The 22583-nt window shown below is 45.9% G+C and overlaps 1 protein-coding gene across 4 annotated transcripts in view; it reads left to right on the top strand.

Moving 5' to 3' along the window:
- The first annotated feature begins 1210 nt into the window (after positions 1-1210).
- LOC111874184 overlaps positions 1211-22583 on the top strand; it is a 70547-nt gene continuing 49174 nt past the window's right edge. Inside the window, exons 1-3 of one of the 4 annotated variants that reach the window (XM_033755372.1) lie at positions 1211-1355; positions 8784-8968; positions 21961-22256. The gene's annotated coding sequence lies outside the window, so the exon portion shown is untranslated. The remainder of the gene's footprint in view (positions 1356-8783; positions 8969-21960; positions 22257-22583) is intronic. The other 3 variants (XM_023869488.2, XM_023869498.2, XM_023869481.2) reach the window with 3 other exon arrangements.

Genomic DNA, 22583 nt, shown 5'->3' with positions numbered 1-22583 from the left:
CCATGTTTGCAAAATCTCTGCTGCTAGCAGCCATTCTGAGCCATATAATTCCATCCCAACCCATGTTTCTCCAACCCTTTAGCTGCGTGGAGCAACTACAGTAAACTCTCGCCAGTCCGGATTAATTGGTGGGAGGTCATCTGAATTTGAAGGAAAAGTAGCCCTAAAAGACCTAGGAAACAAATTGAAAATGTAATGATGTGAGTAGTGCTGATGAGAATAAATAAAACATCACTCTAGTGCCTGTCAGAAGACTAGAAGCAGAACTTCAGAGTGTCCTTCGTCCAGCTCAAGCCAATCTTGGATATTTTCTGCGTTGTTTCAGTCTCAACACAGTCCGAAAGCCCTCTTTGTCCTAAATCCCATGTGTCTTATGTACTCAACTGTGAACAAAATGTTTCTTATTTCGATCCGGATTAGCGAGGGTTTACTGTATTAGCATCCAAAGTATTTGGCTCCACGAAATCTGTGTAATTAAACCGTAAAATTTCTCGAGTACTGGCGTACGTGTAGACAGTCTTTTAGTGGGCTCTTCGCCTGGGTTCCATCGCTCTAAAATATGTCTTTGTCTTCTGCGAACCAATTTGACTTCGAACGGATGGCTTCGCACCCCTTTCGTAGATGTACAGGCCATTATCATCCTTCGCTGCGTGACTTCAGCGGCTGAATTATCGTTGTTAACTGGCAGAAGTTTGTGTCCAGTTCCGTACGCACCGTATCGTATTGTTCATGTTTCTGGTTTGCTAGAGGTGGCAACGCTGTTTGTCTGCTAGGGGTCAGAGCCCCCTAGCTAGAGGGTTGCCCTCTCTTTCACAACCCTCCCAACAGACAAGAAGAAAAAACAGCTGACTAACAGGTGAAGTGGGCGCATAGCAACAGAAGCAAGGCCAGTTGTTTGGTTCTCTGGGATAGACTGCAGCGTTGGTAAATGTGGAAGTTTTATTTGTAAATAAATTCTACCCCCTACCCTACTACCTCACCATTAGCCCTGTAAGAGCTTCCCCCCCCCCCTACTGCTTCTTTCTATCTTTTCCCAGCTGCAGCCAATAGCCGTCCTCCTGTCAGTTGCACTGGGCCAGCTGACGACTAGTCTGGTCCCCAGCCCGCAGAGTTACCAACAGCGCCTGGTGCCCGTTAGCCGTAAGAAGCGTAGTGAAAGTTGGTGAAGAAGGTGGCTGATTTTGTGCGAGTAGAGTTGGTCGGCCTGCTGGCACTCGATTGTCAACAAGCTGTTCACAGCAGGCCTGCATTTCCGAGGTCGCACTGCACCGTATTGCATGAGCGTCGTGTTAGCTAGACGTCTAGATGGATTCTGCACGTTTCGTTGCCTGCTTGATGGACCCCAGCAACTCGTGGTAAGTTTCCACTTTGTTTTAAGCTCTCTGTGTGACGTTATTACAGTAATCGTTTTATGGTAGTGAAGTGTTCAAATATTTTCTCACACAGCTGTTTGCTAAATATTCATCAGCCCACGATTTTGAGCTGTAACGTCTAAACTTAGCGGTAAATTGAAACTTGTCATGTTGCTAACGGAAGGTGTTAATTACGGGTGATTCGGGGCCCCCACGGCGATAATGAGTCCTGTCTTCTAGGAGGTAGCGCTGTGTGAAAGTCAACAGACGTTTCGGAGGTACATGTTCCTCCGGAAGGTCGGTTGACTTTCAGTAGGCTGCGCGGCGTTAGATCCTAAAACGCAGACATCTTAATTATTAAATACGTTACATAATAATGTTGGTCCCAGCTGTTATCCGTTTCCAACACCGTCCCCGATAGTCAGCTGAGTTAGCCTTACTTTCGCCTGGTATAGCCGGGGACAAGCCTACTAATGAGCGACCTTGTGGGAAGAAAATCAGCTGTGAGACACCAGGCGTGACTCGTCGAACATCACACGTAATTAAAACATTTGTCGTGCGAACTGTTGTTTATAATTAAGAACAATAACAATGGAGTAATGGGAATCATGATTGGCGAATCGCAAAGCAACGATAGTTGCGTACTAAGGAATGGTTCTACGTTTTGCAGATGGAATTTACCAGGCTCACGCCATAGGACAAAGACGTCTGTTGCTAGGGAAGGGCTTTGTTTTGAGTATTCCTGGTTAACTTCGGTTTAATCAAATTTGACTCGAATGTTATTGGCGTATTACGCACATTGCGATCTTTTTTAACGAATCCGTGCGAATTTGTACTAATTTTCCTTGCAGAAGATGAAGTTTTACGTCATCAGTATCTCTTAAATTTTCCTCGGTGACAAACGGATATCACGTATGTATATGCCGATCCCCCAAATCCCTAAAAGCACCAGATTAGCAGCCACGGAGAAGTGTGATGCGTCTCATATTGAGGATACCCTGTGCACATCAGTTTTATAACCACATGTTTCGTCGAAGGGGATACATTGTCTTTACTCGAACAGAAAGATAAATTGTGTTACTAGCAATAAAAAAAAATACTTATAAATGTTACTTTTCATTTGAACATACGCTTTATTGATGCTCATTTTATTTTGTAGTCACTCGAAAGAATGACAGAGGCTACATTTTCTTTATCCGCCGCTCGGATTTGTAATCTCTTAATACCATAACGACTTTGGACAATGCTGCCCATGCTGCAGTGAAAGTAGAATGGAGCTTGATACCTGATGGAACCGCACTGAAACTGGAAAACAAATATCAGATTTTTCTTTTCACGTTTCGAGAGGACATGAAAAAAAAAACATCTAAACATGTTCGATTTTAGGTCCCCGCGGAGGTAACTGTGAAGGTTTCGGTCTCCTAGATTGTGACACCGTGTAGTTTGGAGACAGCCCGATGTTCCAGAGAGCCGTATCGCCTCCATCTTCAGGGTAGAGAACTAAATCAAGCAAAAAAAAAACAAGCATACGCAGGAGTTAAAACTCAAGAAGTCGTATTTTTCCATAAACGTAAGTTTATTAAGAAATTCTGGCCGCTTACTCCGCATGAAAAAATAAAAATCGCTGTTGTCCTATTTATCAGTACTTGTACTAGCAAGACTCGACTGTAGCACGTATGCGCGTGCGAAACGGGTAAGGGGCGTCATTTCCTTTCTTTACGTCCCAGGAACTAGAAAACGACTAGGAGACAGAAACTTCGGTTTTCTAGTAGCGTGGAGCAATGTTGGTGCGATTGCGCAAATTCACCAGATACACAGGCTAGCTCTTTATGGAAGCCCCCTACTTCGTGACGTATGTACAGGAAGAAACAGGTCAAGCCTGCAGCTCTTGAAATAAAGTATAGTGGATGTTTGTCAACAGAAATACCGAACTGCACAATTTTAAGCAGTATTCGCAATTGAGACACAGTCATACCAGTCACACCTTATGATCGACCAAAATTTTATCCAATTTAAGAAAAACAAATTGTTCTAACAGGAATTTTATGTTCGCGGAAGAATTCTAAGTTTGTTATTGATATTATTATTATTTCGAAGAACGCGTTACCCAAGTACAGATTTTTTGTACGTTAAATATATCAGGCAGAAAGAGACCGCTGGGAAGACGAAGGCGCAGGTGGGTGGACAATATTAAAATTGATTTTAGAGAGATAGGATGGAATGGTATGGATTGGATTGATCTGGCTCAGGATATGGGCCAGTGGGTGGCTCTTGTGAACACGGTAATGAATCTTCAGGTTCCATAAAAATGCTGGGAAATTCTTGAGTAGCTGCTGTATTGGCGGCTGCTCCAGAAGGGCTCAGCGCCATGAGTAAGTAAGTAGGTAAATATGTCAGACAAGCTTCAAAGTTTGCGCAGTCGCCATGTTTGTAATCGCTGACTTAACAAAAAGTATCCCGCTCGGAATTTGCAGGTATTGACGTCCCATACCAAATTTCACGTGACTGGCCTGAGTGGTTTTCACCATCCAAGTAAAAACTAAATGTGAATTTCATGCAGCGGCCATTTTGTTGTTTTATGCCCTATAAAGAAGTAGCCGGGATAGCGTAGCGAGGGGTCGGAGTTGGAGTCCCGGTAGGGTCAAGAATTTTCTGTTCTCCAAATCGCCCAGACCGGCTCTTGGGTCCACCCAACCTCCTATCCAATGGGTACGGGGGGTTCTTTCTCCGTGGGTAAAGTTGCCGGGGCGTGAAGCCGACCACTGACCTCCATCTAGTGCCGAGGTCAAGAAAATGTGGATCTATACATCCACTCCCCCAAACGCCTTCATAGCGTAGTGCATAATTCGTTGAGCACAGGGACAACTTTAACTTTTAATTGCTAGTGGGGTGGGACTAAGTCCCTTGTACTGCAGCCACTTCTGGCCTATTGTACCAGCCCCAGATGATAGGTGAGGGTGATTGTGGAGCAGTTGGTAGAATGAAGATTGGCAGGGGAAACCGAAGTTCTAGGAGAAAACCTGCCCCAGCGCCACTTGTCCACCACAAATTCCACTTGACCAGACCCAGAATCGAACCCGGGTCGCCGCGGTGGGAAGCCAGCGACTAACCTCCTGAGCTATGGCGCGGCCTCCCAACTTTACCTTACTTTACACCCTATAAAGACACTTGCCTGTTCATCACTTCAGGACCGTATGCTAAGTGGCGATAATGGGTCTCCCTCCTCAAAACTTCGTCGTTACGTTGTTTTCATTACCAACTATAGAAAATTAAAAAGTGAGACTTTGAGGGGGATCTATAACATGTTTCGTTAAAATCGGTCAACTAACTGAACAGGTTCCTTTACCGGTAGCGCTCTAGATTTGTATTCGGGAGGTGCTCGGTTTGAATCTTGTCCATGATACCAAGTATACTGACCTGCCTTTTCCAGGTTTTCTCAGTCTCTCTAAAGGATAGTATCTCTCCAAGGTCACGGGCGCGTCCTTACGAATCGTCTTCCTATTATTCGACGCAATATAGGATAGCTATTGTCAGGTGTTGCGCTACAACCTCCCCCCTCTTCGGTTAGCTGGTTCAGAAGTTGAAATTATAATCCCATGAGGCCACTTTCCCTCAAGAAACATGATATATTAATCTCATTAATAACCACGACTCTGAGAAGTAGTGGATCTGGAACGGGGTTCACTCAGCCTCGTGAGGATAACTGAGGAGCTATTTCAAGGAAATAGTGGCTCCGGTCTAGAAAGCCGAAATTAACGGGCTTGGGGATCTGTTGTGCTGATCACATGACAGCATCTACCCGCCAAAGCTGACACTAACTTCGCCGACAAGCGGCGGTCGCTCTGTCGGTAAAGTTCGCTTGCGGACTCAAGCCAAGGATTTTTTTTTGTTTGTTTAATAACCACAACTTGTATTCGAAACCTTTTCCTTTCGTGAATAGATATTTTAACAAGATAAAGAGAATCGGTTGAAGTTTTTTCTTGCAGTAACAGCGATGTTTTCTGTTAAGATTCGCATGAATTTTATATTTGACAATATTACGGACATTGAAAGTGGTCACGTTCTGACAACGGTAACTGTGAAGAGTCCCGTGTTCTGTGGACGTGACGCCGTGTAGTCCGATAGAAGTTCACCGATGTTTCGGAGAAACTTACAGAATAAATTTGCTGGCTAATCTCTTGGACTTACTCTTCAGCCCTGAAAACGGAAGTAGTATGTGCCGCCGAAACTACGCCGTATCGATAAGCTGGTATGTAAACATGGAGCATAAACAAAGGTGGTCATGGCGACAGAACCTGGCACGTCTGTTGTTACCAAGTAAGGAAGGCAAACAGAAATACACGCACTGCGGCTTGTGGCTGCCAAAATGCGCTACCCGATTATTTTTAACCGCGCTCTGGCAACACAGGCTACAGCCTGTTTCACAAGGAACTGCACCATGCGTTCCTGTTCAGTTTTATTGTGCTCAACAAAACCTTCAACATCTTCCGTTATATCCCACTGTGGCTCTGCTGCCCTATGTTGGACCTTGGCCGCTGTCAGTTTCTTAATCTCTACACAGTCGGTTCCAGGGCCCTCTGTGATATTTCGTAACAACCAAGACGTAGGTGGGTGGACAATATTAAAATGGATCTCAAAGAAATAGGATGGGACAGTATGGATTGGATTGATCTGGCTCAGGATATTGTGAACACGATAATGAACTTTTGGGTTCAATAAAATGCTAGGAAGTTCTTGATTAGCTGCAGAATTGGCGTCTCCTCAAGAAGGGCTTAGCTCCATAAGTGATGCACAGTCGGTATGACTCCTTCAACGGGGGATGAGCCTGTCGCAATGCCGCTACATACATACAGAACAATAAAAACACAGAATAAACGCACACAGACATCCATGCCTTGAGTAGGATTCAAACCCACGACCCCAATGTTGAAGCGGGTAAAGACAGTTCTTGCCTTAGACGACGCGGCCACTGTGATCGGTCTCCGGTACATCCGGTCGTTGGAAATATATTACAAATTCGTATTTAAAATCCATGACGTCAGGATACTGAGCGTAGTGAACGAACAAGGAGTTGGCTGTGGGGCCCACCCAAACTCCCATCGAATGGGTGTCGGGATTAAAGCGGCCAGCGCTCGAAGGTGACCACTCACCTCCACCTAGTGTTGAAGTCAAGAAAATGTGGATCTATATAACCAGTCCCCCAGACACCTTCACAACTCTACGTTTTATCTGGAACTCAATGATTCGTTCCATTTGAGAATGGGGGAGGCGGGAGGGGGTCTCGACCCGCGCTCTGATGAACCGCGGTTAATGGGGTGACGGCGGTTGTGGTGTCTCCGAGTTTCCATTTGTTCTTTGAGTCCATCTGGAAAATTGGCGGCGGCACAGTGGCATACAGCGTGTCTTCCAGGACGTACGGCAGCCGACTCTTCGAAGGATCATATTTCCTCCATCTTCGAAGTCGAAGACTGGGTCAAGCAAGAAACTAGCACGAAGCGTGCTTCTCACTCGACGTTACATAATTATTGCTATGAACAAAGGGCTGGCGGCGCAGGAACATAAACTCGATTTCACGCGGAATTGCAAGAGAGCAGCTTCCACCGTACATCGCAATGTGTCATGTAGACCCGTTACTAAGTAATGACTCTGTAAACAACGGCCGTTGCTAGGTAATGGCCGCAGCAGATTCCTAACAGGCACCAATGGACCAACTGGGAAGCGGTGTTCTTTACGCGGTCCGTGCCTAGGCGTTATAAGAAGGACAAGTCTACAGTTTAGTTAGTGGGGACCCTTGTGGAGGTGGGGTCGAATGACTCCACCGTGACACTGCCAGTTATAGGAGGCGACGAAAGGAATTCTCAAATTTGAGACAGTAAAATATGGTCTCAAGTACCAAGGGACTCGAACCCGAGCAAGACTGTGCTGGCAAGAACCAGCAGCAAATAAAAAAGACAGACCCGTCCTCTCGTCAGAGAGAGCGCCCCACACACACAAAAAAAGAACAAACAATATCGTAACTGTCAAACAGTAATAAATGTCTGGTCGCAAACCCCAGATGGGTGTTTTATGCCAAGACAGACTGGCAGACTGACCGTCAGTCGTAAAATGAGACTCAGACCCAGTTTAGTTAGTTGTGAGGCAGTCGCTGGCCAGCAAGGGCGTGAACACGGAAGTTGAGGGATGTACGACGTTGGAAGCCGTTACCAGACAACGACTGGTGAAGAGACAGCCCACTCAGAAGACTTAATACATACTGTAGTGAGCTGTGTGAATTAGTGATAGCGCTATAGTTACTTGTAAGTGTTCAATTAATCCAATTACCAATCCAAACCGCGTTTGTAGTCACACTCCATCACGTGACAGTAAGGTGTTAAAAAGAATGCTATTAAAATGAATGAAGCAGAGGCAACTAAGCCAACAGGTAGCGGAAGACCGAGATTGAGGTTATTCGAAGATGTAGAGAATGATTTATGTGTGCTTGAACTGAAGAGGCAAAGGGCAGGTATTATTTTATTGTAGCACCCTGTCGCACTTTTCAAATTACTTCTACAGTCTTATGTGTAACAATTTATTAAAACCTAATGAAAGCTAGTGACTTTAAAAGTTTTCACGACATGTTTCGACCTAAATTGTCATCATCAGGTGTTAAAAGTTGAGGGTGAGGAAACTAATGTTTAGTTGTTGGCATGTGGCCCGCCTAGTGTGCACTGGGGGAATCACGTAAACATCAACGCAGAAAGACAGCAGTTTCCTCACACACAACTTTTAACACCCGATGATGACCATTTTTGTCGAAACATGTCGTGAAAACTTTTAAAGTCATTAGCTTTCATTAGGTTTTAATAAATTGTTACACATAAGACTGTAGAACTAATTTGGAAACACGCAGATATTATAATAAAACAATGAATATCTGTCGTGAAGAAAGGTAAGGTTCGTAGCGGGCCCTAGAGTAGGATTTTCTTTTCGCCCTCGTGTGATTCCATGGCGTAGGATAAACATTTGAAGAGAAGGTAAATTTTATACAGTGATAAAAATCTAACGATCGAATTGGCATAAAATTTCCCCGCATAGTAAAGTAAGTAAAGGTATCCCTGTAACAGTCCATGGAGGCCCATAGGGTTGAGATGTTGAGGTTCCCACATTTTCTAGACAATCGGTTAACAGATGGCCGTGAGGTTGTCAGCCTTACGTGCCGGATGCCCATTACCCCCAAGAATATTCCTGGTAGTCATTTTTGTTAGAGGCTGAGTCGACCCCAGGGTCATAGTGCGGCTGGAAGGATTAGGTCACTTGAAAAAAAATATCCACTTCATCGGGATTTGATCCCGGGACCTTCCGGTTTGTAGCATAGTGCCTCAACCAACTACGCTACCGCGTGCAGTAATTTGTGTGTTTGATATGTGACATAACCTGACTTTCTTCTTTGAGAGAGAGTCAGCGTGTGCAGAGGTGATGAAGATATCGCAACATTCCGTGGCGCTGGATTCAAGGCCGCCTGAAAGTCTGAGCGCAAAGCAAGTGAAACTCGCGTGACCTACTTCATGCTCCCAAGGTGGCTGCACGGCAGAGAGAACCGAGCATGACACTCTTAGCAGTATTGTGTTGAGAGGAAGGTAAGTACGCAGGCAGAGTAATGGCATTGCTTCAGCTTCAGACTTTTTGCAGTCTTTCAGATAAATTCCCCCGCTCCAAAGCTTCCTGCGCTTGTGNCGGGGGGGGGGGTATGGGAACGCGTGGACCATTGTAACGAATTCCGCCGCCGTGTTGATGTATGCGTTACGCATCGCCTCTCATTTCCTCGCTCGCGGCCAGGGTGACCCACTTGCAGGCCGGAACATCTTGACGTCCTGGTGATAGTGGGTTCCTGCTGTTTCAAGTATACGCCGATAGGAGTGGGTGACAGTAAAGCAGGGACTTATATAGTGGCTACTGGCCCGCTTTGGTTGCTGCCTGCGTCTTGCTGGTTACTTGCTTGGGCCTTGAAGATTGAAGCAGTATGTTCCTCCGAAACATCTTTGAGCTTCAACCAAAGTATATGGAGCCACATCCCAGGAATCTTCCTGAAGGTAAAGGGCGGCCAGCGCTTAAAGCTGACAACCTCACCGCCATCTGTGAGCCGACTCTTTAGAGAATGTGGGAGCCTCGACGTCTCACAACCCTATGGGCCTCCACGGTCTGTTATAGGGGTAGCTTTGCCTTTACCACATCCCAGAAGGTAGCATTCGAAGTAGTTAGCGTAATTTGAACCCACGACCCAAGAGATCATTTTCGATTATTGCATGACACAAGAGCTTATCGAGGGATGGTATTATGAGGAGTGCCAGGACGAATACTGTAACGCAGTTTTCTAGGAACGGTTTGCCTCAAATATCTCTGAAGGTACAGCATGCCTCGAGTAGACAACCTTACGGGGTGCAGGGAGGTGGTGTCTGCAGCGAGGTCCCTCGTATAGCGCTGATAGGGAGCATCGCTTGCAGCTTGCACGGTATAATATCACCCTTCACGAAATCAATAACATTTATGTCTATAACAATGCTACCCTTCACGAAATCAACATTTATGTCTATAACAATGCTACACTTCACGAAATCAATGACAGTTATGTCTATAACAGTGATACCCTTCACAAAATCAATGACAGTTATGTCTATAACAATGCTACCCTTCACAAAATCAACATTTATGTCTATAACAGTGCCTCCCTTCACGAAATCAACATTATGTCTATAACAATGCTACCCTTCACAAAATCAACATTTATGTCTATAACAATGCTACCCTTCACAAAATCAACATTTATGTCTATAACAATGCTACCCTTCACAAAATCAACATTTATGTCTATAACAATGCTACCCTTCACAAAATCAACATTTATGTCTATAACAATGCTACCCTTCACAAAATCAACATTTATGTCTATAACAATGCTACCCTTCACAAAATCAACATTTATGTCTATAACAATGCTACCCTTCACAAAATCAACATTTATGTCTATAACAATGCTACCCTTCACAAAATCAACATTTATGTCTATAACAATGCTACCCTTCACAAAATCAACATTTATGTCTATAACAATGCTACCCTTCACAAAATCAACATTTATGTCTATAACAATGCTACCCTTCACAAAATCAACATTTATGTCTATAACAATGCTACCCTTCACAAAATCAACATTTATGTCTATAACAATGCTACCCTTCACAAAATCAACATTTATGTCTATAACAATGCTACCCTTCACGAAATCAACATTTATGTCTATAACAGTGCCACCCTTCACGAAATCAACATTATGTCTATAACAATGCTACCCTTCACAAAATCAACGTTTATGTCTATCACAATGCTACCCTTCACGAAATCAATGACAGTTATGTCTATAACAGTGATACCCTTCACAAACTCAATGACAGTTATGTCTATAACAGTGCTACCCTACACAAAATCAACATTTATGTCTATAACAGTGCCACCCTTCACGAAATCAACTTTATGTCTATAACAATGCTACCCTTCACAAAATCAACATTTATGTCTATAACAATGCTACCCTTCACAAAATCAACATTTATGTCTATAACAATGCTACCCTTCACAAAATCAACATTTATGTCTATAACAATGCTACCCTTCACAAAATCAACATTTATGTCTATAACAATGCTACCCTTCACAAAATCAACATTTATGTCTATAACAATGCTACCCTTCACAAAATCAACATTTATGTCTATAACAATGCTACCCTTCACAAAATCAACATTTATGTCTATAACAATGCTACCCTTCACAAAATCAACATTTATGTCTATAACAATGCTACCCTTCACAAAATCAACATTTATGTCTATAACAATGCTACCCTTCACAAAATCAACATTTATGTCTATAACAATGCTACCCTTCACAAAATCAACATTTATGTCTATAACAATGCTACCCTTCACAAAATCAACATTTATGTCTATAACAATGCTACCCTTCACAAAATCAACATTTATGTCTATAACAATGCTACCCTTCACAAAATCAACATTTATGTCTATAACAATGCTACCCTTCACAAAATCAACATTTATGTCTATAACAATGCTACCCTTCACAAAATCAACAATTATGTCTATAACAATGCTACCCTTCACAAAATCAACATTTATGTCTATAACAGTGCCACCCTTCACGAAATCAACATTATGTCTATAACAATGATACCCTTCACAAAATCAACATTTATGTCTATAACAGTGCCACCCTTCACGAAATCAACATTATGTCTATAACAGTGCTACCCTACACAAAATCAACATTTATGTCTATAACAATGCTACCCTTCACAAAATCAACATTTATGTCTATAACAATGCTACCCTTCACAAAATCAACATTTATGTCTATAACAATGCTACCCTTCACAAAATCAACATTTATGTCTATAACAATGCTACCCTTCACAAAATCAACATTTATGTCTATAACAATGCTACCCTTCACAAAATCAACATTATATCTATAACAGTGATACCCTTCACGAAATCAATGACAGTTATGTCTATAACAGTGCCACCCTTCACGAAATGAATAACATTTATGTCTATAGCGATACAACTGTTACGAGAGAGAGTGACTATAAACGGGGTTTGGTTTGGTGACTCAGTTTATTGAACTGTTTCAAATGTCATATACACAATCTATAAATAACCAATGCTGCCAACAACTGTTATTTCTTCACTATTCATTCCTTGGTACCACCTTCCAACAATAGGAATTCGGCCCAAAATGTCAACCCGTTGAACTTGGGTGGCTGTGTGTCGGTTCCCCTGCTCCCACAACATAACAAGCCGAACTTGGGCTTCTACACAGGCCGTTTACATGTTCAGCTCGCTTCGTGTGTTTTATAGCAGGTCGATCTGTGTTCCTTCACCTGATCCGTATATCGCAATGTGTTTAGAAAGTATTCACACTAGCTCATTCCAAGACTAATCATCACTATCATACATGTTTTAGATTTTTTCCTGATGAAGGAGCCTCTGAGCACCTGGGTGAGCTTTCTGTCTCGAAATGGGAGATGCACACCTTTCCTGCCAAACGCCCTGATACAAACCTGTAGGGCTAGAAGTGACTTGATAGTCTCCACAATTTCCATTCTTGTCTGACTGTTCGTAGAAGACATATCTGCTGCCATCTCGTTGCAGCTAGATCGATCAATGAGAACTTGTCATGAACGTACTGGACGCCAGGCGTCCGGACCATAATCTGGAGTACTTGGAGGAGCTCATCCACTCAGTCAGACCCTTGATCTGCACTTGCTGCTTGTCATCTTCAAGGATGCGCAGTTTGGCATTATTCGCCAACAGATCGAAGACCTCGCTGCTGTAGATCTCAAAGAAGCTTGCAGATACCGTCACGATCAGGTCGTTATGCTCAGGTGACTTGAGGAACATCTTCGGCGACCATGGCGTAGATTCGTTTCTTGCAGACTTGTATCTTACCCTGGAAGTCACCGCCCATTGTCTGAGTTTTGCCACTTCCTGTCTGCCTATGCGCAAAACACGGAGACTGTTTGGACTAGAGGCTTTGCTGTGTACTTGTCTGAAGCGTTGGCTCTCCAACGCTTTGAGTTTGGGCTCATGTACAGCCATTCCGTCTTTACTGGGCACCGAGACCACCTCCACCTCCTTGTTGAGCGGCCTCCTCCTCCTGCAAACTGCAATCTGACGCTCGCAGGGGATGGAACCCAGTACTGTCACGGCACTCCAGGAATTCCCAGTTGGGGTTCCCGTGATACATTCTCATGTGAAACGTCTTCTCTTCTTGCAGTTCTTTCTGTGTTCCTCTTTGTTGTTATTCAGTCGCTGAACCACCTTCATCACATTACTGTTCCTCCCCGTGCTGCTGTTGAAGTTGCAGCTGGGTCGAAGTCATAAACGCTGCAAGCAGTGGCAACGTTCTGTTGGTCTGCAGGCCAATTCAGAGCAACAGTCCCCTGGACGCCGTCCGTGGTCTCATCACACTCGGACTACGTGGAGGTGATCGCGGCCTCCACCCATTCTTGGCTGGCAGTCATGAAAGTGATCATCTTGGTTTCCTTCCTTTCTTGATTGGTCCCCTTCCTGGTCTCCAGCCTTTCTTGATTGGCCTCCATCTTGGCCTCCAGCCTTTCTTGATTGGCCTCTATCTTGGCCTCCAGCCTTTCTTGATTGGCCTCCATCTTGGCCTCCAGCCTTTCTTGATTGGCCTCCATCTTGGCCTCCAGCCTTTCTTGATTGACCTCTATCTTGGCCTCCAGCCTTTCATGATTGGCCTCTATCTTGGTCTCCAGCCTTTCTTGATTGGCCTCTATCTTGGCCTCCAGCCTTTCTCGATTGGCCTCTATCTTGGCCTCGGCCTTTCTTGATTGGCCTCTATCTTGGTCTCCAGCCTTTCTTGATTGGCTTGGCCTCCAGCCTTTCTTGATTGACCTCTATATTGGTCTCCAGCCTTTCTCGATTGACCTCTATCTTGGCCTCCGGCCTTTCTTGATTGATTTCTATCTTGGTCTCCAGCCTTTCTTGATTGGCCTCTGTCTTGGTCTCCAGCCTTTCTTGACTGGCCTTCAGCTTCTTTATGATGGCAACCACACGTTCCAAGTCCGCCATGATTACCCCTCACGTTTGTTCCAATAGAACAATGTGCAATCCAGTAAGTCCAACAATTCAATCTAATCGCACTTTTCACACGGTTATCGCGTGTTGATGATTAGATGCAGATGTTGGACTGATTGCTGAATTTGTTGAATGCTCGATGCTCAGATTCCAACATGTCCTCTGCTTGCCTCCTTACCGGCTGGCGAATATCCCATAACTGAAGGTAGCTGAGGCTCTGTCTTATGTTACGTCCGACGGTCAGCCGGCCAGACTATTGAAATAAAGCACCCACCTGGGTCTTACACTTGGATTCTTATTACTGTCAGCCAGTTGCAGGTTTGTTGATGTGGGCGCTCTCTCTCTGACGAGAGGAAGGGCCTGTCATTTACAATTGCTGTTGACCCTCGCCAGCGTAGTCATTGTCAGATCCCATTCCCGTGGGACTTACTTCACTTTTCGTCGCCTCCTATGACCCGTAGGGCTACGGTGCAGATATTCGACCCCGGAACGAAACTCTAAATTTTATCCCGCTTATAACCCCTCAGCACGGACTGACAGAAAACACCCGTTTCACTGTCACTGCGTGCAAGATGCGCGCAGTAAGTAGTAACGGCCTTGTATACAGAGTGACCGCTTAGCAACGGGTCTGTACACAACAACACGCTTCCCGAACTTATTACAATGATAGCTTTGCCTCTTTTTTACGTCACGGTTAGACGCCTTAGCAATGCAGCTAGTCATTAACAAGCGGACGCGAGTTAAATAGAAATGTGTTTTGGTACACCTCTCACCGCCATCCGTGAGCCGATTGTCTAGAAAATGTGACGGCTTCAACCTCTCAACCCTATGGGCCTCCACGGCGTGTTACAGGGATACCTTTACTTTTACCTTTGGAACACCTCCAAGGAGGATGAGGTGGGCAGGGCATGTAGCACGAATGGGAGAGAAGAGGAATACATTGGTGGGAAAGCCAGAAGGAATGAGACCACTGGGAAGACCAAGGCGTGAGTGGGTGGACAATATTAAAATGGATCTTAGAGAGATAGGATGGTATGGATTGGATTGATCTGGCTCAGGATAGGGACCAGTGGAGGGCTCTTGTGAACTCGGTAATGAACATTAGGGTTCCGTACAATGCTGGGAAATTGCTGCAGTTTTGGCTTCTTCTCAAGAAGGGCTCAGCTCCATAAGTAAATAAGTAAGTACACCCACAATCTTACAGTTTTTTACCTCTCTGGTACATCATTATTTTCTGTGTACTGCTCTCGCGAAAGAAAGAAAAACTGAAGATTGTACGAGTAATATAAAGAAAGTGTATTGTAATTGATGCTTTCGCAGGAAACTGCAGTCTCCACGCTGCGTATCTTCGCTTCGAGTTACTCGCACATTGATAACATTGTCCTGTCGTAGCGAAGGTATCGCGCAGATATGTGTGAAGGCGTTTGCAGGAAATTCGCCCGTTTTACGGCCGAGCTCGAAGTTCAGGAATAGATCAGCAGTTCGGGCTGTCCCATTGCACTCCCTCTTAGAGTCAACTCCCGTACTTACTCACGGAGCTGAGCCCTTCTTGAGGAGCCGACAATTCTGCAGCTACTCAAGAATTTCCAAACATTTTATGGAACCCGAAGGTTCATTACCGTGTTCATAAGGGCCCTCCGCTTGGTCCCTATCTTGAGCCAGATCAATCCAATAAATACCTCCCTACTCTATCTCTCTAAGATCCATTTTAATATTGTCCAATCACCTGCGTCTTGGTCTCTTTCCTTCTGGCTTTCCCATCAATATCCTACATGAATCCCTCTTCTACCCCATTCGTGCTACATGCCCTGCCCACCTCATCCTCCTTGACTTGATCATTCTAGGAGTAATTATACTTGGAGAAGAGTACAAGTTATGAAGCTCCTCATTATGCAGTTTTCTCCAACCTCCTGTCACTTCATGCCTCTTCGGTCCAAATATTCTCTTCAACACCCTGTTCTCAAACACCCTCAGGCTATGTTCCTCCCTTAATGTCAGAGACCAAGTTTCACGTTCAGTTATAATTTTCATAATGTAAGGGGAACACGCGGTGGAGTAGTTGGTTCAAGGCACTATGCTACAAGCCGGAAGGTCGCGGGTTCGATTCCCGTTGAGTCCACTGGGTTTCTCAATTGACCTAATCTTCCCAGCTGCACTATGGCCCTCGGGTCGACTCGGCCTCTAACAGAAGTCAGTACGAGGAATCTTCTTGGGGGCTAAAGGGTGGCCCGTATGTAAGGCTGACAACATCACCGCCATCTGTAAGCCGATTTTCTAGAAAATGTGGGAACCTCGACGTCTCTCATATCCATGAGCCTTCGCGGCCTGTTACCTTATCTCACAATATCAGACATTGGCTGCGTAATTTGGTGCGTTTGTACTGTCTTTATGCGTATATTATTGGTACAGATATTTTGCTGGTTTTAAGAACTAAAAACTGAAAAATCTGTTTTATGCGCACATGCACGAAGTTAAGGAGGAGATGCGATGAAATCTTTGCTAAGCTGAGGGGGGGGGGCTCCAAATTTTGGAGGCTACCGTCTTAATGTGAAGCCTCCCACACTGTGATTCTGCCCGGAGGCAGACGGTTATGAGAGATAATTCTAGGTTCACAGCAAGTGTACATGATCTAAGGTCGTTTTCATTGTTTACGTCACGACAGCATTGCACTTTGAAACGCATACACCGCTCCAGAAATGCCCATACTTAAATAGGCTGACGTTTGCGGCTGAAAGAAACGAAACAAGTCGCAATTTCCTGCACGTTCGTCATACGTAAAACCTGTAGGCCCACTAGAAATGTTTTTAACATTTACCCATGAAGTTTCGCGAAAATAATTTTCTGTTATTGAACTGAAACTGTCCCATTCAGATAAACAGTAGGGGCCCTACATGTGTTTGCTTTCGCCATCTTTAAAATACACGCAATTGTCAAGGCAAGGCTACAACACTCAAGGACCGTACCAGCCACGCTACAATTCGGTGGGATTCGGGATAGCTCAGTCAGTATAGGGACAGACTACGGGCTGGAAGTGAGGAGCCGGGATAGCTCAGTCAGTATAGCGACAGGCTACGGGCTGGACGTGAGGAGCCGGGATAGCTCAGTCAGTATAGCGACTGGCTACGGGCTGTACGTGAGGAGCCGGGATAGCGCAGTCAGTATAGCGACTGGCTAAGGGCTGGGCGTGAGGAGCCGGGATAGCGCAGTCGGTATAGCGACGATAGCGACTGGCTACGGGCTGGACGTGAGGAGCCGGGAGTCAATTCAGTGCAGGGGCAAGACATTTTTCTTTACTCCACGGCCTCCAGACCGGCTCTGAGGCCCACCCTGTGGGTGCCGAGGCCTCTTTCCCTGGGGATAAAGCAGTAAGGGCATGAAGCTGACCACTCACATCTGGTGCCGTGGTCCAGAAAGGTGGAGCTACATCTCCACTCCCCCATACCTCTTCATGGCCTAGTGCTGAATTACTTAAGCACAGGTACAACTTTTAGCAAGAAACAGATTTGTCACAAGTTGCCAGCTTTATTTTAGCTCGGTTGTTATAGTGATATGACCTAGAGTTGGACGACTGGGGGGTTGTGATTCGATTCCTGTCAGGGGTACGAGAGTTTTCTCTTCTCCACGGTGTCCTGACCGGCTCTGGGGCCTACACAATCTCCTGTCCAAATGATAAGGAGGACTCTTCCCCATGGGAGTAAAGCGGCCGGAGCAGTTATCTCTATGTAGTTCCGAGGTTAATAACATGGAAGCAGGCGTTCACTTCTGCATTATGGAGCCATCTATGGAGAAGTACTAAAGCTATTTATGGCACACGTGGGTAGAGGTGTCACGAAATTGGGTTTATTTCTCCTAGGGTAACTTAATTAAGCACCACGACCTGAAGACGTATTGTAGCCTCGGCATGTGATGGCGAATGGTGAGGTTTACACTCCGGCCGCTTTACCCCTGAGGAAGGACTGCCTCCTCCCCTAGCCATTGTACAGGTGGCTGGCTGGGTCCCAGAGACTGTCTGAACGTTGTGCACCTGCCAGAAATCTGATCCCGGTTCTTCGGTCGTTCAACTCGGGTGGGTTTATCCTAAACGTGCAAAACACAACGGGTAAGGTAAAGCCAAAGCTGTCCCTGTAACGAGCCGTGGAGGCCCGTAGGGTTGTGACGTCGAGGTCTAGTGGTCAGAGTTCCTGGCTACAGATCCAGAGGTCCCGGGTTCGATTCCCGGCGCTACCATATTTTCTGAGAAGTGGTGGGTCTGGAACGGGGTCCACTCAGCCTCGTGAGGATAACTGAGGAGCTGTTTCAATGAAATAGCGGCTCCGGTCTAGAAAACCGACATTAACGGCCGTGGAAACCCGTTGCGCTGACTACGTGGCATCCTATATCAGCTAAAGTTGGCACTAACGTCGCCGATAAGCGGCGGTCGATCGGTCAGTATAGTTCGCTTGCGGACTAAAGCCACGGAGTTTGTTTCTTTTTTATCTGCCACAAATGGCGGTAGGGTTGTCAGCCTTACGCGCCGGCCGCCCTTTACCCACCAGGAAGATTCCTGGTACTCATATCTGTTAGAGACTGAGTCGAACCCGGGGCCATAGTGCGGCTGGAAGGATTAGGTGAATTGAAAAAGAAATCCACTGACATCATCGGAAATCGAACCCGCGACCTTCCGGCTTGTAGCATAATGGCTCAACCAACTACGGCTACCGCGTGCCAAAGGGCGCCGAGGAGATCGCTTTAGTTTCAACCCCCTCCCCCCCCCGACAGGCCGTTTGGCGGAAGAGAGCGTGACCCGAACACGGACCAACTTTTGCGAAATAGCGCATGCGCTTTGACAGGCTGTTCGGACGTGTAAGAAGAAAGCGCGAAAACAGGACCACGAATCGACGAGATGTTTCCGACAGTTTTCGCGATTCGACGAATGTTTCTGCCCACGTATAAATAAATAACTTCTGTCGAGGTCGTTCCCACGTGCCGTGCTCACACCTGAACTGCAATTGCGGCGCAGAAGGGAAGTCGATGACCATCAAGTTGAGGAGGTGGCATATTATTTTGGGGCCCACGACGAGGAGGTTGGTACGGCAGTGCCCGCGGGCTGTCCGTGTTTTGTTTGGCGGGAGACGCGTGAGTCACGGGGCCGCCGAGGGCACTGACCGACAGACCGTTACCCTAACGATCAACTGTTACATCCCTTACCTTGTAACGACGCAGTAGCGATTCCGTTAAGGACACAACCTTTGTTACCTGGTAACACCTTCACTACGGCTAACTACGTAACAATGCCCAAGTACTGCTGTTACCCGATAATATTTTATATGATTATTCCATTTACCCAATAATGCTTGCTTTTTTGTCTTCTCGTCTGCTGTCTAAAAAATAAAATCAGAATATACAAATGTATAATTTTGCCTGTATGGGTGTGAAACTTGGTCTCTGACATTACGGGAGGAACATAGACTGAGGATGTTTGAGAACAGGGTGTTGAGGAGAATATTTGGACCGAAGAGGGTTGAAGTGACAGGAGGTTGGAGAAAACTGCATAATGAGGAGCTCCATAACTTGTACCCTTCTCCAAGTATAATTACTCGTAGAATGATTAAGTCAAGGAGGATGAGGTGGGCAGGGCATGTAGCACGAATGGGGGAGAAGAGGCATACATATAATATATTGGTGGGAAAGCCAGAAGGAAGGAAACCACTAAGAAGACCAATACGTAGGTGGGTGGATAATATTAAAATGGATGTGTGGGAGATAGCATGGGATGGTATGGATTGGATTGATTTGGCTCAGGATGGGGATCAGTGGAGGGCTCTTGTGAACACGGTAATGAACCTTCGCGTTCCATAAAATGTTGGCAAATTCTTGAGTGTCTGAGCAACTGGCGGCTTCTCAAGGAGGGCTCAGCTCCATGGAGTTCGTTATTCCATTTATCCGGAAGTCATGTCGTGTGTTATACTGCACCTGTTGCCTGTGACCCCGTATCAATCTATTTTTAGGTTATCCAGTCGTACCTTTTTAACTGTCGTTGTTTCATAGAGTCCGAATGTTGGATGGCTGCAGGTGATGAACTCGAAGTACGTGGATGGATGCGACAATGACCTGCTTACAGTGCTGCCGTAGTTTTGCTTTCGCTTGGAGGGCTGAGGAAGAGCACGGAACCAGGACCGCTGACCTCCGAGATTTGACTCCTGGGCCACTTACTAATTTACGTAACATTGACGTTCGGGAAAACCTTAACGACGCACTGTTCTGTCCGTCACGTGGTAAGATCTAAGTCAACAATGCTCTTATATCCGCTACTGAGTAACACTGACGACACGTCTGGTAACAGCGCAGTGGGGAGCCCGTCGCTGGGCAACTACACTCTATTTCTGTTAAGTGTGGTAACTACAAAGAAGGAACCGCGACCCATGGTTTGATCAACATTGCCCCCCCCCCCCCGGATGAACTACGCTTTTGTTTTTGAGGTCACTGCCCTCTTTGCATGTGCAAGAAACCACAGGCTGTTCGAAAATATCGCTTTCAAAGTCGCGTTATAACAGAGCACAACATTAAAACGCTGAATCAAACACATTTATTTGAAGAGTGTGGTCTTCTGACTTGTAACCTTTCGGAGCGATGTATGACCTCCATCTGCAGGGCCGAATAATAAGCTAAGCAAGAAACCGGAAGAAACAGGCACAAAGCCTGCTGCAAGCGATATGTTCCTCCGAAACGTCCATCTTTCTCCGAACTACACTGCGTTAGAACCCACAAGACGGTTCTGTTCACACTGACCGCCGTGAGAAACTTAGATCCATTATACTTACTTACTTACTTACTTACTTAAGGCCGCGCCATAGCTCAAGCGGTTAGTCGCTGGCTTCCTACCGCGGCGGCCCGGGTTTGGTCAAGTGGGATTTGTGGTGGACAAAGTGGCTCTGGTGCAGGTTTTCTCCGAGTACTTCGGTTTCTTGCCAATTTTTATTGCACCAATTGCTCCACAATCACCCTCAACTATCATGTGGGGCTGGTACAATAGGCCAGAAGTGGCCGCAGTAGAAGGGACTTAGTCCCACTCTTAGCAATAAAAAAATACTTACTTCTCTACGAGCCTTGCCCTTCTTTACAAGAGATGGTCATTCTTTCACCATCATCTCCCGTAAATCATTCTCTGCATCTTTCAGCGACTGGGTGATCCTGACCTCGATACGCTGAGCACATCCCAGGCAGCAAAGTACAGACTCTGCCATACCATAGCCCAGGCGCTTAATCACAAGCTTCCCGCCACGGCGGTCCAGTTTCGATCATAGGTCAGATCTTGTGGTTCTGTATTTCAGCGTCCTGCTGCAAAACTTTAATTAAAACGTCTATGTATCCACAGTCTTTCAATAATGCAACAATTGTTTATTCACTATTTAAAATTTAATATAACACATTTTGGCCATAGGTGGCCATCTTCAGGTGTCTGAATGTATCGAAACTGTTACACTGCTCTGACATGCGCTAAACTCACGCGCTGGTGGAGGTTTTCTTCCGAGTACTTCGGTTCCCCATACCAATTCTCGTCTATCATCCAGGGTTGGTATAATAGGCCAATAGTGGCCGACTTACCAAGTGCACTCAGCCCTTATGACCTTGCCTGTATTTTCCCTAATGTCCCTCTGGCATGCATTGTCAGGTTTCTTAACATATTGAAAAGTTCTGTCCTCCGAGATGTAACGCCCTATAGTCCATTGAGAGTCAACCGACGTTTCAGAGGAATATTTCCCCTCCATCTTCAGGTTCGAAGAATAAGCCAAGCAAGAGACTAGGGCGAAAACAGGTGGCAAGCAGAGCGACCTCTTCCTCCGAAACGTCAGTTAACTTTCAACAGATCACACGGCGTTATATCCCGCCGCTGTGGGAGCACCAAATCTTAACACCTCCCCCAGCATATAGGACCTAGGGCTTCACTGCGTATGGTTGTGTGACCCTACCAGGAGCTTACGCCCCCGCCAGCACAACCTGCGGGTAACCACAGCACGCAAACCTTCCCACCACGCCAAGGTACAGCAGGACAGAAGGGGAAGGATTGAAGCGTGTAATCTACTGCCGACCAGAGTCAGTGAATGCGAAACGAATGACCGGAAAACCTGCAGCGAATTGTTGTGACGTTATATCGACCCCAGGTTCGCCGTGTGTTGGAGCGCAGTTCCGAGGAATACGGCTGTTGCCGCCCGGGAGTTCTGTAGAACGAAGCGTGGTTGTTTGTGGACGGACACCTCATTGCACGGAAGTAAGTAACAACTGATAACAATAATGTGACACGTTTCTCCCCCCCCCCCCACCTTCACAGAAAACACCAAGCAGGTTGGTGTTTCACACTTGTTGCTTGAGGCACTGTGCTACAAGGCGGAAGGTCTGGGGTTCGATCCCCGATGAGGTCACTGGATCCTTCCAGCCACACTATGACCTTAGGGTCAACTCAGTCTCTAACACTGAGTACCAGGAATTTTCGTGGGGATAAAGGACGGCCGACTCGTAAGGCTGCCAACCTTACCGCCAACTTTGAGCCGATTTTCTAGATAATATGGGAGCCTCGACGTCTCGTAACCCTATGGGC

This window comes from Cryptotermes secundus, unplaced genomic scaffold (genome assembly GCF_002891405.2).
Source record: "Cryptotermes secundus unplaced genomic scaffold, Csec_1.0 scaffold47, whole genome shotgun sequence".
NCBI lineage: Eukaryota > Metazoa > Arthropoda > Insecta > Blattodea > Kalotermitidae > Cryptotermes > Cryptotermes secundus.
The sequence above is the reverse complement of the archived record's forward strand: the minus strand, read 5'-3'. Positions and strand labels throughout refer to the sequence as shown.